We start from the raw sequence: 15336 nt of genomic DNA, 5'->3' as shown, positions 1-15336 counted from the left end.
TCCCCTTAGTTGAGACTGAAATGAATGGAAGAAGAAGCTGCCCTCTGAGACCATTTTGTCATTTCTCAGCCCACCCACCCCTTGTGGTTCTGCACACCACTGGTCAAGCTGTGTTTATTTCCAGCTGGAAGATATCAATTTATACTCTCCTCTGTAGGATTTAAACAAACAGGTGTTTAAGCAATTTTGAAAGATGCAAAAGTTAGAAGGAGTCTACACTTGTGACGAAAGAAGTTTGGTACAGTTCCTTAAAGATGAGGTTATCATTTTAATCCTTTTCATCCCTTACTTGATTTGGTCAGTGGTTTTTTTAATTGAAGGCAGTACATTTTATCAAGTTGTGCTAAATCCATATTGCATTATTGTAACTGGAGTATCATTTTCAGACTTTCTCTGTGGTAATACTGACAATATCTGCTATGGATTGAGAATCTCTTTGGAGCTAGACCCCTTGTGTACACTACCCACAAGGTGCATGTTTTATACCCATTTTACAGGAAACTGAGGCTCCCAGAGAATTAATTCACATCTACTGAGTCAGCAAGTAGTAGAGCCAATATTTGAACCCTGTCTGGCTTCATTGCTGGCTAGCTTTTTGTCTATGCCATGTTATGCCACAATTAATGGAGAATTTACGTTAATCAGGGTGATTGAAAGGAGTTAAGATATCAGATGTGCCTTCAGGTTCTGCTGCTTTTTTTTTTTTTTTAAGTAGGCTCCAGGCCCAGCGTGGAGCCCAATGTGGGGCTTGAACTCAAGACTCTGAGATCCAGACCTGAGCTAAGATCAAGAGTCAGATGCTTAACCAACTGAGCCACCCAGGCGCCCCTCTGCTGCTTTTAAATACTTGTTTTAGAGTAAAGGAATCACAGAATCTGGGTTGGGAGAGATGATAGAGGTCATTTAGTCCAAATTCCCCATTGATTCCTATAAAAGGCCTGTGAAGTGATATCTTCCCCCAGCTGTGTTTGTGCTTCTCTAGTGATATGAAACTCCTAAGGCCACGTTTCCATCGTTGGGCTATTTTGAAAATGATGAAGTATTTCCTTACACTGAGTCGCCATCAGTCTCCCTGTCAGCCTTTGCAGCATGCAGAACAGAGCCACCATGTGTGGGAGGGCAATGTTCATGTTCCCATTTGGACTTCTCTACTAGATCACTTGTTTACTGGATTTTTCTCAGATGATACAGTTTGAGGTCGGGTTTCCATCCTGCTTCAATTCTTCTGCACACATTTGAGTTGACCTCTATCCCTTATAATGCGGGAGATCCAGGGCCCAAGACCATTTCCTTGCTGGGATCAGACCACGTGTCTGCCCTCTTACAAGGTCATATTGCTGTTGACACATGCTGAGATTACCACTGACTCAAACCCAGCCATCTATTTTCGCCACATTACCGCTCATAAAACACATCTTCCTTGTCCTACACTAGTTCAGTTTTTATCCTACTGGCCAGAATTTATCTTGATTTGGTTTCTTTCATTACTTGGTCCGTGGCCCAACATTATCAGGGTATTTTGAATTCCAGTTCCAACACAAACAAACCCTACTTAAAAGAAAACCATCTTGTTTCACAAATTTTATACCTTTTGCATGATGTCACTTATTTTCATTATACAAATCATGTTTTGTAGCACAGATGGAAAATTGTGTATGGATTGTTTTTTAAAGTTGAAATGCCTGACCATCTCCATGTACTTCAGTGAGTGGACTGCACGTAGGGGTCTGGTAGATGCTCAGATCCACCTGAGCAGTTTGGCGCCTAGCCTGCAGCAAAACGTTGAGTGGAGAACTTGGGATCTCAAAAGAGATGTGAATTTCTTAAAAGCCTTGCCAATGTCCCACCCCATTGTGAGGTTTCTCTATCTTTTCAACTATTTGGAACAAGGATGGAAATGGAGCTTTGTCAATCTGTGACGCAAAATGGTAAAGTTCTTCTAGTAGCTGAATTTTGACTTTATATCAAGAGAGAAATCCTTAAAAGGTAGAATGAGAATAGATAACAAACATTACCTATAACTGAGGTTTAACCATTGACAAATGTAGCCGTTACCAAGGCCGTAGGGCAGGCAAGTGGTCATGACCTTAGGTCCAATTGATTTTTCCAAAATCTGGAAGAGACATTCATAATACCTTTATTTTTTACTCTTGAAGGGAATGTATCACAAAAAAAATCTCATATAAGGAGATATTTTCTTTTCTGCATGATTTATTATTGTCAGCAACATTTTAGATAGACAAGTCTAGAATAAAAGTGCAAAAAATGACACATTACCATTTTGTTATCTAGACATTGATTTCAAAACTTTTTGAAAATATCATAAAATTCAAAATTTCTCAGGAGAAAAAATAAAAAGGAAATTTGGTGGTGACTATAATTTGAGTTAAGATAAAGATAAAAATTATAGGTTGAAAGGACTGACAACCTGTAGTAACTTAGGTCTAGAAAGTGAAATATTCTTGGCAAAAGTCACAGAATTAAAACAATCCTCAAGCTTATCCATTACATTTGTGGTGGATTTTTGAGCATTCCAAAAGTGACTCTATTGTGAGCTACAAAGAAATATATATTTCTATCATTTTATTTCTACATTATTAGTATTGTTTTTTATTATAGCTTTGTAGTAAATATTCTTGTGAACTAATATTATTTGTTGATGGAAGTCCCTCCACTATTCCTTTTTTTTTGAAATCTAGTTAGTTATTCTTGTTTATTTTCCAGATGAAATTTGTAATTATTTTTATGAAATTCCAAAAAAATTCCTTAGTAGGAAATTGAGAATATCATTGAACATATACATTTTAATAATTTTAATCTGAAAGACTTGACAACTCTACCATATATCTTCCCATCAAATTAAATTGGATTTGTTTACAATTATTTTTAGTTTATTTAATGTGCTTTGGTAAAGTCTTGAAGTTTGCTTCAGAAAAATAACTATACTCTTCTGTTGGGCTCATTGCTTTGTAAGGTCTTGTTTCTATTACAAAAACTATCTTTTGCTTTATGTTTTCTGAGTTTTGTTGGCATATACAAAAGCACTTGATGTCTTTACTAGGTGATCACCTTTATAAGTTCCTATTATAATTTTCTTGTTAATTCTCTGGGGTTTTGTAGGCAGGCAATCTACTGGTAATCAAAATTTGATTTCTTCTTTAATCATGGTTCATAATCTCTTATCTGCAATTCACTTTGAAAATGGCAAGCTTGTAAGTTTGGAACTAAAGTCTGACTGACAGGGATGTGAGACAGCTTGTAGTCTCTATGATTACATTTCCTATTAATATTCATACATTTTATTATGGAAATATTGTTGATTATAGAAATCTGCATCCGCTTCTGTTATTACATGATACGTAGTAAATTCACTTTTCTAAAATATGAAAACTTCTAAATTCTGGAACACAACCAACCCCAGAGTCAAAAAAAAATGTGGACTATATTTAGATCTCTTTTTCTTTTACTTTTCTTATTGAGGTGGCTGGTGTTTTCAGTGTTGAGTAAGGGATAACTTGTATTTTTTATTGTTTTTGACTTTAATGAAAATATAATGATCTAGTATCTTAGAACTGAGTGTGATAATGGCTAAAATCAAGATAGGCTTTCTTTATTGTAATGGAAAAAATATCTTAAGTTAGTTTGCTAAAAGAGATGGACTTTTTCCTTCAAATGTATATTTTGTATTTATTGAGATGATTATATTAAGACTAGCATATGCCTTTGCTAGTCCACTGGTCCAAAGAAGATAAGGGACATGGGAGCAGAGCTTCTATCGCTGAGGCTAGCCTAGATGAGCCAACTTCTAGCTCTCCCACTGACACACAAACAAAGCTTATTACTGCATGCTGCTGAGATTTTATAATGGTCTGTTATTCAGCATTATTGTAGCAGTGGTTGGCTGATGCAAACATATTATTGGCTAATTATATTGATTGAATTTCTGGGATGAAACTATCTTCCATTCTTGAAATAAACCTGAAATTCCTGAAATAATAAATGTTTATTATTATTTTAACCTAAGTCTGAATTCTATCTGCTTAATTGTTCATTTAGAACTTGTGTCTGCTTTCATTTGTTATATTGGTCTATTTTATTTTTCTCAGATTAGGATATTAAGGTTATCATAAAATGTGTTGGGATATCCCCCCATCCCCAAACCCCAATAAACAATAGTGTATTCCAAATGCTGATCCATAGAAAAGTTCTCATAAGTCCCTGGTATAAGAAAAATAAGAAAAATATAATGGGTTTAAAAATCTAATTTGATTTAATTTAAAGGATAGTCCTTAATCCTGAGATTATGTATTTCTTATGTTCTCAGTGTTAGAGTTTTTTTAATTGAAGTATAGTTGACATACAATGTTATATTATCAATTCTAGAATTTTTATTCTCTTACAAAATGATCATGATGATAAGTGGTAATAAAAAAGCATGTTTCTGCTACAAAAAATGGAAACCTGGTAATTCCATGTTGGCCTCTCCAACTTTTCCTTTAGCTTTCATGTTTTGTGAAATCCAAAAGTTTGAAAACTATTGTCTAGAACAACTTACACAGCGTGTGGTAACTATGAACTTGTTTGTGTCCTGGGAATTGGATTTTTCTGAAGTAGTGTAAAACAGTGTTTAAGGACATGGGTTTTGAGCCGTGTGATGTCTAGCAGTTACGAGTCTATTCCAAGAATCATTTGCCTCACTTGTAGAATAGGGCTAATAAGTGGGTTTCTCATAGGTCTGCTGTGTGGTAAATATGTTACAAGGTGCTTAGCATAATGTTATGCATATAGTAAGTACGTTAGCTATTTACATTACTAATATTTTGACATTTTCCTCTTCATTAAATATATTTTGTCCTTAAAAGGTTTTCTGTTCTTGATTACCTTAAAACATGTTTTAATTGAAATATAACACATATATTGAGAAGTATATAAATCAGAGCATATCACTTGATGAATTAAAGCAAACTGAACATACCCATGTAACCACCTAGGCCAAGACATAGAATATCACCAGCATTTCAAGAACCTCCCTATAGAGATACACACAGCAATGAAAGTTAACCATTCTCCCCAAAGGTAATCAGTATTCTGATTACTAACACCACAGATTATTTTGCCTGTTTTTGAGGTTCTTGTATATGGAACCATTTAGTATACATTCTTTTTTTTTTTTTGTCTGGAGTCCTTTGCCTAGCATTGTATTTTTGAGATTCAAGTGTGTTGCTATATGCAGCTGTAGACTTTTCAGGTTTATTGCTGTCTAGTATCCAATTGTATGCAGAAAACATGATTTATTTATTCATTCCGATGTTGATGGACACTTAGTTTGTTTCCAATTTCATGATCAGTACCATCAAGTTATAATTCTTTTATCAGTCTTTCAGAGAACCAACTCTTGGATTTATTAATATACAGTTTAGTTAGTCTGCTGGCTTTAGGCTAACCAATCCAAATCTGCTCTTATCTTTGTTAATTTATTTCTCCCTGCAATTCTTCCCACTGAACTTGAGCTGAATAGCTTGTTCACGGACTTTGATTTAGTAGGGATGTTTTTGCTCAAGTGGACTCTTCCAGGAGGTGAAGTCTAATCCTGTTAGGAAGAAAACTTGGGTATACATTTCTGAACACAATTAGACTGCTTCTAAATATTAGTTTGTGGTGTTGTGAGTTTCCGTCTTTTTCTTTCTTTACTCTCGTTTTCGCAGGGAGTTGGGGGAGGCTCCATAACAGCTGCGGCCAAAGCCCGCGTGAAGCTGGAGGTCTGCTGGTTGACACTACCCTCTCTTTCACCTCCCCATCTCTCCTCCTGTCCATCCATCCATTCTTCCATCCATCTTCCCATCCCGGCATCCATCCGACATTATGTGTGAGAAACACCACAAGGTATGAAAAATTTAGGTGAACAAGGTAGGTATGGACAAGAGGTAGCCACTGAAGGAATTCCACAGGGACTGACAGGACCAAGTTGCATTTTGGAGAGGCAGTTCTGACTGTAATGTGGAGAATGGATTTCCATGAATTGAATTAGTTTAGGAGCAGGTCTTCAGAGGAATGGGTGACCTTTAGGTGCTTACTGCTCAGGGGGGCTGCTGAGAGATGGCAGTGATGCCCACAAAGGAATACTTTTTATTACATAAAGCCTTTACCATGGACCAGACATGGATTTTCACCATGAGAATAAGGAACTATATCCTCAAAAAAAAAAAAAAAAAAATGAGGTCTCCATTTTTTTTTTTTTTTAAAGATTTTTATTTATTTATTTGAGAGAGAATGAGAGACAGAGAGCACGAGAGGGAAGAGGGTCAGAGGGAGAAGCAGACTCCCTACTGAGCAGGGAGCCCGATGCGGGACTCGATCCCAGGACTCCAGGATCGTGACCTGAGCCGAAGGCAGTCGCTTAACCAACTGAGCCACCCAGGCACCCGAGGTCTCCATTTTTATTAAGTTTCTTATTCTAACCTCTAATAGAAATCATCAGAAATTAATGTCTTTCTAACTAGGTGCAAGTAATAGTTACAAAGTCTTGACATTTTCAGAGTTGCTTTAAGCTGCATCTTAGCATTAAACTGTTTGTTGCCTTTTTCTGGGACATTTTAAATATGAATGTAGCATGCATAGCCTTTTCCAGAATCCCAATTGTCTTTTATAAGGAACACTTTAAAGTCTTTGAGCCATCCTGCTCATCCAAAGCATTAAGGGTTTAAACTAGATAATTTGAGATCAGTCAAAAAAATATATGACTGTTAAGTAACAGAGCTAATTCCACTAAAGCCACCTGGGTAGGTTAATCTCATTACTTTAATTCTATATCATATAACCTAATCTTTAAAAAAAAATTTTAGTAATGAAGACACTGTACATACAATGATTAATCAAAGCCAGAGTACTTGGCAGTGATCTGGGCGGGGGGGGGGGGGAATTAGAAGAGGCGTATTTTGTTTTTGTTTTTTTAAAATATTTTATTTATTTATTTGATAGAGAGAGCATGAGCAGGGGGAGCGGCAGGCACAGGGAGAGGGAGAAGCAGACTCCCCACTGAGCAGGGAGCCTGACACGGGGCTCAATCCCAGGATTCTGAGATCTTGACCTGAGCCAAAGGCGGACGTGTTGAGTCACCCAGGTGCCCTGGGGCGTACTTTTGAGTAGACATCCTGCTCGATATGCTGGATAAAGGAGCAACTCATTGTGTAGGCTTCTGAGTCTGCACTGCTATGGCCTCATGCTTACACCCCAACTGGTCTGAAGCAGGGAGGCTGGCTGTGTGCAGCACAAGGTCAAGAAGATGCCAAAAGTGCCATAAAAGAGGAGTTGGTGATTGAGCAAAGCTCTACGTTCGTCCTTACTCATAGGTCTGGTATGGCAGTTGTAGGCCATGGACTGTCACAGGGGCTTGTTTGAAATGAAGTGATAAAAATGGAGGTCTTAGTCCTGTATCACCTTTTCTTTATATAACATTTTCATAGAATTACCCGAAATGACCTAAGAAGGTTACAATCTGTAAACCCAACTAACCCGCTTATGGTTTGGTGCTGGGGTTTTTTTCTCTACTCTCTGACGCATTTAGTAAAGATGTTAACCTGTGCTTTCCACTTGATTTAGAAGTGATTTAGAGTGGTGGTCCCTGCCTGGAAAGGTGCATAGAAACTGACCTTGGGGGTGGCAGAGGTAGGAGGGTGGGGTGAGGGCAGAATGGGGAAGTGGGAGGCAGAGGGGCCAGAAGGCAGAAGAGAAATGGCGCACTTAGTTAGATAAATCTACAAAGCTGTTGGAGTTCCTTAGGTGAAGTCTGTTAAAACGAATAAATCATAACATGGTATCTTGTTGAGCTACTATAGTAACCAAAGAAAGTAAGTAAATTCTTAGTGTACTCATCTAATCAGAGTTAAAAATTTTTATCTTTTCTTCAGTATGTAGTTTTAATAAGAATTGTAAGCCAGAGGGCGCCTGGGTGGCTCAGTTGGTTAAGCGACTGCCTTCGGCTCAGGTCATGATCCTGGAGTCCCTGGATCGAGTCCCGCATCGGGCTCCCTGCTCGGCAGGGAGTCTGCTTTGCCCTCTGACCCTATCCCCTCTCATGTGTTCTCTCTCATTCTCTCTCTCTCAAAATAAATAAATAAAATCTTTAAAAAAAAAAAAAAAAAAAAAAGAATTGTAAGCCAGAGATGAATTGTTCAATGCTTTCCCAGAGTTTATGAAGAAATTATTAAATCAAGATAACAAGTGTCAGCAAATTACAGTTGGAAGCAAGAGGAGAATATTGGAATTCTCAAAATAATTTATCATGCCTCAGCAACGGGATTTTTTTATCCGTATTTCAGGCCACTGTTGATCTAAAAGTGCCAATCGCTTCCAGTAGAGGGGGGCAGAGGGTCAACTCATTTGACTGGGGCTTAAGAAATCCAATTTAAAAACAAAATAAAAAACTCCAGTCGCTGAGGGCCAAATTTCAGAACAGCCCTCCTTTGTATACTTACCATATCTAATTACTGCTTAATTTCTTGGCTAGTGGTGTTGGTAGATTTATTGTAAAATCTGCTATAATACTTTAACCCGCTGAAACACATGGCGATTGACTATCGTTCTAGAACAGTAAACGATATTAAACATAAGGATGGTGCAGGCGGCTTTATGTACACGACTCTGTGAATACTGCTTCAATCTGCCTTCTTCAGCTTTTCATGGTTTCAACACAGTCTACATTCATCTAAGCCATTATGTGCCTCAATTCAAAAACCGTATTTAACTCACGATGTGAATATAAGTATGCAACTTGAAAGCCACATAAATAATAGTGTTTATCCATTGCAAGTCTCTATCATGGAATATTGCCAACAGCAGATATTAATTTCTTTCCCTGAAAAATACGCGTTGCCCAAAATGAGGCAGAAAGCTATAGTGTCATAGAATAATCCCCAGATTATCAGAGAAACTGTCCTACTTACAATACTTACTTCTCTGACATTTGTGATACCTTTGACTTCTTAATGCATTTCTAACACTGAATGATGTCTTTGAAGTGCATTTTTGAATATAATAGTCGATAGGAAATCAGCTAGTTGAAATAACCACCTACTGGAAGTGCCCTTCTATATGGCGTCTTGACTCACTGAGGAGAGGATCATAGCTTTGGTATAAACCATGTCCACTCCTGACTTCTGTCATGCCTGGGCGTGCCTGCCAAACTACGTGATGGCTTACTGAGCGAAGTCTCTTTCTACGGGGGCTGAGGAGCCTTCTGGAGAGGTCAGGCAAAGAAGATAGAGCCAGTAAGGAATGGGGTATAACTCTGAATAAGCGCTGACTTTTTTGGTAGAAGAAAAGAAACTACATGCAGGTCCAAACGAGTGGGCGTTTACGCAGAGAGCAGAAACTTAGAAGGCACGAGCAAAACCCAAGCAAAAGGCTCCCCGGTGCCTTAGCAGGAGCAGCCTAGCCCCGATGCTCCCCACTGTGCAGCAAAATGGGCTTCCGGGTCTCTATCAGGGGCCATTTCCGACTCAGCTTGAGTCGACGGGCTTTCACAGGCTGGGCCACACCCCAGCACAGGTAACCTGCCAGGCCTCCAAACACATAGAAACACACGTTGTTTTTGTACTTCAAGTGAAACACTCAAATTGAAATTGCTAACTTAAAGTCAAGTTGCCCCATCCAGCTGTATATTTAAGGATTACTGCTTCAGCTGATTTGTGGGGTGACCCGATGGGGTGGAGGCCAGCGTTGGGGGTGGTGAAAGAACTCACCCAAGGCAGAACAAAGGAGACAGAAGTTTACTGAAAATGCTGCAAGGGAGTATTGGGCAGGGCAGCAGAGGAGAGACTGTCTGCCAGAAGGTGGCGGGGGTGGGGAGCAGGGTGCTGTAGTAAGAGGGGGAAGTGAGGAGGTATGGGAATGTATGGAATTTTCCTTTCTTGGTACCTGCGCCCGGTTGTAAGCAGCCCAGTGGTCAGCTAGGGCTTATGGCTCTTTTGAGGTGGGTAGCCTAACGGACCTGTTTGCTCTCAGCCCGGTGGTCACCGTGGACCCCTTTACCTTACTCAGTTTTCCATGGCTCAAGCCTGTTGCCTAAATGTGGCCTGTACATGACTTAGTTGACGGTTCGGTGATACTAAAGAAAATCTTTGTTAAAAAGTTCCGACAAGGAAAGCAATGAATATAAAGTGAGTTTTTAAAAAAAAAAAAGTTCCGAAAAGAATTTTTTCCAGGGACCCTATCAAGTCCAAAGGGAGAGGCAATTTTCATGACATCTCTGAGTGCATTTTTGGGCTTCGTCTCTAAGGCCAGGACTTATGAAGGATACCCAGATACTATTGTGAGGGGGGTGGGCAGAGTAAGATTGAAAGGGCTGTTTCTCTAAATTCTGAGATTTTAGTGCACTGGCACTTGGCCTGTATAGTTCTTTAACAGAATATGACCGAGATGACCTGCCTTCTTTCCAAGAGAACACTCTGAAACATAGGTATCCCTTCTGTGAGAGGGCACGGAGCACCCGGTGCACACAGTGTTGGCTGGAAGATGCCCCAGGATAGAAAAAACGAGAGGCAGTAGTAGTCAGGGAGACTGGATTTGTTACTGAGTGTAGGTGAGCCACCTACTGCAAGTGTCCAGAAACACTGGTGTGGAGGTGGGGGCTTGGTAAGAGACTGGGAGTCCTATCCTACTACATGAGCACTTGAGGCCAAGAGTCCCTGAACTATGCATTAAAGCTGCGCCTTCGTCCCAGCCATACCTATACGATAAACTGGGAAGGTAAATTTCAGCTAGACATTACAGGAATATAATTATGGTGCTTAGGATCAATGAAGGTGAATTAAAAATAGGAGCTCTTTAGCTTCCTCTTGATATCTTTGGCAAAAACCATTTGGATTGTACTCATTTGAATTTAGGAGTTTTAAGGCAGAAATGTTTCCTTGGGGGTATTTCTTGACTGCCTGTTGTATTTTCAGCACTCGCTGGGTGCCATCGAAGATGCAAGAGAAATATGACCATCCCTGTTCACGGTCAGGTAGGGGAGAGAATACAGGTGCACAAATAACTTAGAAACAAAGTACTAGTGCGAGTTAGGAATATACAGATACTTGGTTGATACTTATAACTAGTACTTGCAAGGAGCCCAAATGGGTAGCCTTGAGGTGAACAACTCCCCCAGGCTAAATTGAAATGAAGAACCAACAGCAGATATGCAGCTCTTATTCAGTCCATCTTCTAAACTCTTATTCTCTCTGCTTGGACTTTATGCTTAACTGTCATTTTCCTGAATCACCATATAAGTGAAGACGTGCTGGGATTACATTATTTACGGCTAACATTGACTCAGCTTCACAAGTACGTGGCCTGTGAACTGCTTACACATTTCTTTATGCTTGTGCCAACTCCCTAATTTCACTGTATTCAAATCCTTGTGATTGGACAAATTCAATTTCTAGACAATCACCTTTATAATATATTTTACCCTATCCTAGTAGCCATTGATTGTAAAAGGCACCATTATTTTATGTACCACTAAGGGATAAAAACTGTCAGTTAAACTGTGCCACTCTGCTTTCTTATTACTTAGAATTTTAAATTGATGTTTATTAAAAGAGCTCTTTAAGCATTATTTACATAGAGAATTTAAGCATATATCCCTCTTGTGCTTATATAAAGAGGAGCATATAAGCCAAATAAATTGCTTGAGATACTCCAAAAACTTCACTTTCAGAGTCCAACTCTTCTGAATCTCTTTCTGACTCAATTGTTGGTATTTTTCACATAATGCCTCCTTTGCACATCAAAAGTACTGGGGATGTATCATTACTTCTTTTAAAACGTTTTATTGAAGAAGCATTGCCTATTACATAAATGAACAGCTGAATGAATGATCCCAGAGCAAATATCCCTTAAACCACTAGCCAGTCAAGAAAGAGAACATTGTTAAGCACCCAAGAAGCACCAGGTACTTCTTCCCAGACACTGTCCCTGCTCCACCACTGCCCATTTCATTAGTTTATCATGATGGATTCACAGTATTTATGTAAATGGAAACATTCAGTATGTATTCCTTCGTTTCTAACTTCCTTTGCTCAGCATTACGTCCTTGTTTTATGTAACATGGTTTTTTCACTTTTATTGCTAAGATTCATTATATGACTATACCTCATTTTATTTTATTTATGCATTCTCCAGTTGATGGATGATTGAATGGTTTCCATTTTATTCCATTACAAATAATGCTGCAGTAAACAGTATGGTTCACATCTCTTGGTACCCATGTGTTTGTATACATTGGCACAGATGTAGGAGTGGAAATGCTGTATATTTTAACACATAATGCCAACAGTTTACAAAATGGATGTATCCATTTACGCTCCCACCAGTAGTTTATGAGAATTCAGCATTTCTTAATATAATAGTCTTTTACAGGCTCCAGAACTTTCTTCCTAGCTGTTGACACCTATTCTGCAAGTTTGGATGCTGGTACCTTCTTGATTTTACCAGGAAGTGTCCAACAGTCAGAATTCCCTTCTTATATGTATTTCACCAACTAACAATGTACTGTGGGAATGTACTTGCTGTTACTACAGTTTGACTCTTGGGATTTCAGTAGACCTGTAAATGCTCATTAAAAGAATCATAAAGTTGTGAAATATGAGCATACTGGTCTAAGTAGTTAGTAGGCATGCACCAGGCACACACACACACACACACACACACACACACACACTGGGGATGGGGTAAAAAGAATATATTGAAGTTAAAGAGTATAAAAGAGTTAAAAGTGGGACAATCTCAGGCTTTTAGCCATAGGAAGTAAAATCCAAATAGAGGAAAAGCTCTGATGTTTTTTTACTTCTCTGAATTTGTTCATGTTCCTCTTTATATATATATTTTTGTACACATAGTATTTTGCCAACTGAATCGGAATCCTGGGTGATTTCATTTTTATTTTAGCTGAAATGAGAGCATAATGTGGAGAGACCTCTCTAGCATAGTAAGTCCTCCCGAAGCTGTGTGTTGGCGTACACGTGCTGAGGAGTGGGGGCTGTGGGGGTGCCAAAGGGTGAAGAGATTAAAATAACTGAAGTGGCCCTCTAAGGGACCTCTAAGGTTCTCTAAGGTCACCCCTCTGCATAATGAAGAGTAATTTAAATAAAGACAGCTCAACAGATGGCAACAGCGCGTATCAAAATGTCTTTATTTGGCACTGATGGAATGAATTTGCTTTTGCCAACCGATTGCTAGTGGCCAATGTTTTTATTCCAAACATATCTGCAGGCACTCTCTCCCCCTCTTCCCCTTCTCATAATTTGAAGTGCTTTTGGTCCTATGGGGCAGATGGTTGGGAAAGGTTCACAAGAGATCTGAGACTTTGAAGGAGGAGATGGCTGAACCTGCAGGATGATCCATTAACAGCTGGAAAAATCGCCAGCATCCAGGGCAGCCATCCAGAGAAGATGTTACGGGAAGAATGGGCATCAGAGGTTCGAAGTCATCTGTGGTTAAAGGTATCTGAAGGAAAACTGGGGAAGCCTAGGGGGTTTGGAAGGATCCTCCCTAAAGGGGTGCAATTCTTTTGCTTGCAAATTAGAAGTAGGATGGAGAGAGCAGTTTCTTTAAGATATGGGTCTACTTCCCCTTTCAATTACTCTGTGCCTTGTTTTCCTGAAGCGATCAATCTACATGAGCAGAAAGAGAATGTCTTTAGTTAACCATGAGGATGTAAGGTGGTATGCCATTGCATGGGCTTCCCGAAGGTAAGGACCATATCCAAAGTTTCTTTTTGTCCTCAGTGTTTTCTACAAATCCTGGCTCATGTGAGGTATTCAATAAATGGGTTCAGAATATACTGTTTTCTTTTCTTTTTTTTTTTTTAAAGATATTATTTATTTGAGAGAGAGAGCACAAGCAAGGGGACCTGCAGAGGGAGAGGGAGAAGCAGGCTCCCCACTGAGCAAGGAGCCCGATGTAGGATTTGATCCCAGGACCCTGGGATCACGACCTGAGCCTAAGGCAGATGCTTAACTGACTGAGCCACCCAGGTGCCCCAGAATATACTGTTTTCAATTGACATTTACAGGCCAGACAACAGGTATGGTATAGAAGCCCTCTTGTTTGAAGTTATTGAGATAGTTGGTTAGCTAATTAAACATTTTTATTAATTCAAGGAATTATAACATTTGGTGTATGTATTCCTTGAATCTTTTATTTAGTTTAGAACAGACTAGTGATTGATCTTTCAATGCAGTTCCAGGGCCTTTTCCTAGGTATGGGCCAATTGGTCTGTTTGTCCCCCTGTGTTGTTACTACATTCTCTTGACTACCATAGCTTTATATGAAGTTTAATCGGGTATGAAAAACCCCTCCCACTTTGTTCTTCAAAATTGACTTGGCTATTTTTGGCTCTTCGACCCTCTACCTAAATTTTAGAATCAGCTTTTCAAGTCCTCTACCACCCCCAACAAGTTTGGAATTTTGATTAGAATTATGCATTAACTATATATAACATCGGAAACAAGCAACATTCTTATGACATTAACTTTTCGTATGACACTTTTTTCTCTCCATTTTTCCTGTCATTTTTGAGGTTTTTCAATAAAAATTTATTATTTTCTCCACAAAGGTCTTAACATTTTGGATGATGCACTCCTAGGAAACTTGTAAATGGTAGCTTTTAAAATATTACCTTTTCTAACTTTTTGTTGCTGGTGTTTATTAAGGCAATTTAAAAAAATACATTTTTATTGAAGTATAATGAAGAAAAGTGCACAATTTATAAGTATATGCCCCAGTGAATTTTCACAAACTGTTTAACTAGCACCTGGATAAATAATATGAACGTTACCAAAATCCCCAAAGCCCACTTTGTGCTCCTTTATACCTCCTACCATCCTTTTATCCAAAGCATAATGACAAACATAACTTCTAAAAGTATAGAGTAACTTTTGCCTCCTTATGAACTTTATATTAATGGAATTATCCAGCAGGTAGGTATTTGTGCCCGACTTTTCAGTCAACATTATGTTTGTGAGCCTTGTCCCCTTTGTTCTGATTGTTGGATAGTGTTCCACGATATGGATATGCCATAATTTATTTATGCATTCTATTATTTATGGACTCTTGGACTATTTCCAGTTTGATCTGATTGTGGTGATTGACTCTATGAACCTTCTTGTACATATCGTTTGGTAACATATGGACACATTTCTGTTGAATATGTACCCAGGAGTGGAATTGCGGGATCACAGGATTTGAGTATGTATAACTATAGTAGATATTACCAAGTGGTTTCCCAAAGTGGTTTGGAAATTGGTGGTACTGATTTATACTTCCACAAGCAGTGGATGAAAGCTCTGTGGTCCG

At 38.8% G+C, this 15336-nt stretch overlaps 1 long non-coding RNA gene across 3 annotated transcripts in view; it reads left to right on the top strand.

Annotated features, from left to right (window-relative positions):
• The window catches only part of LOC123843815 (uncharacterized), a 254193-nt gene that overhangs the window by 162656 nt on the left and 76201 nt on the right, over window positions 1–15336 (top strand). For all 3 annotated transcript variants that reach the window (XR_010411541.1, XR_010411543.1, XR_010411542.1), the window contains one exon: window positions 5706–5883. This is a non-coding gene — a long non-coding RNA (uncharacterized LOC123843815). The remainder of the gene's footprint in view (window positions 1–5705; window positions 5884–15336) is intronic.

Source organism: Mirounga angustirostris, unplaced genomic scaffold (assembly GCF_029215605.1).
Source record: "Mirounga angustirostris isolate CCGP_5_RB_7025 unplaced genomic scaffold, mMirAng1.0.hap1 SCAF_5, whole genome shotgun sequence".
Lineage (NCBI taxonomy): Eukaryota > Metazoa > Chordata > Mammalia > Carnivora > Phocidae > Mirounga > Mirounga angustirostris.
Note: the sequence above shows the minus strand (reverse complement) of the source record. Positions and strands in the feature narration are given on the sequence as shown.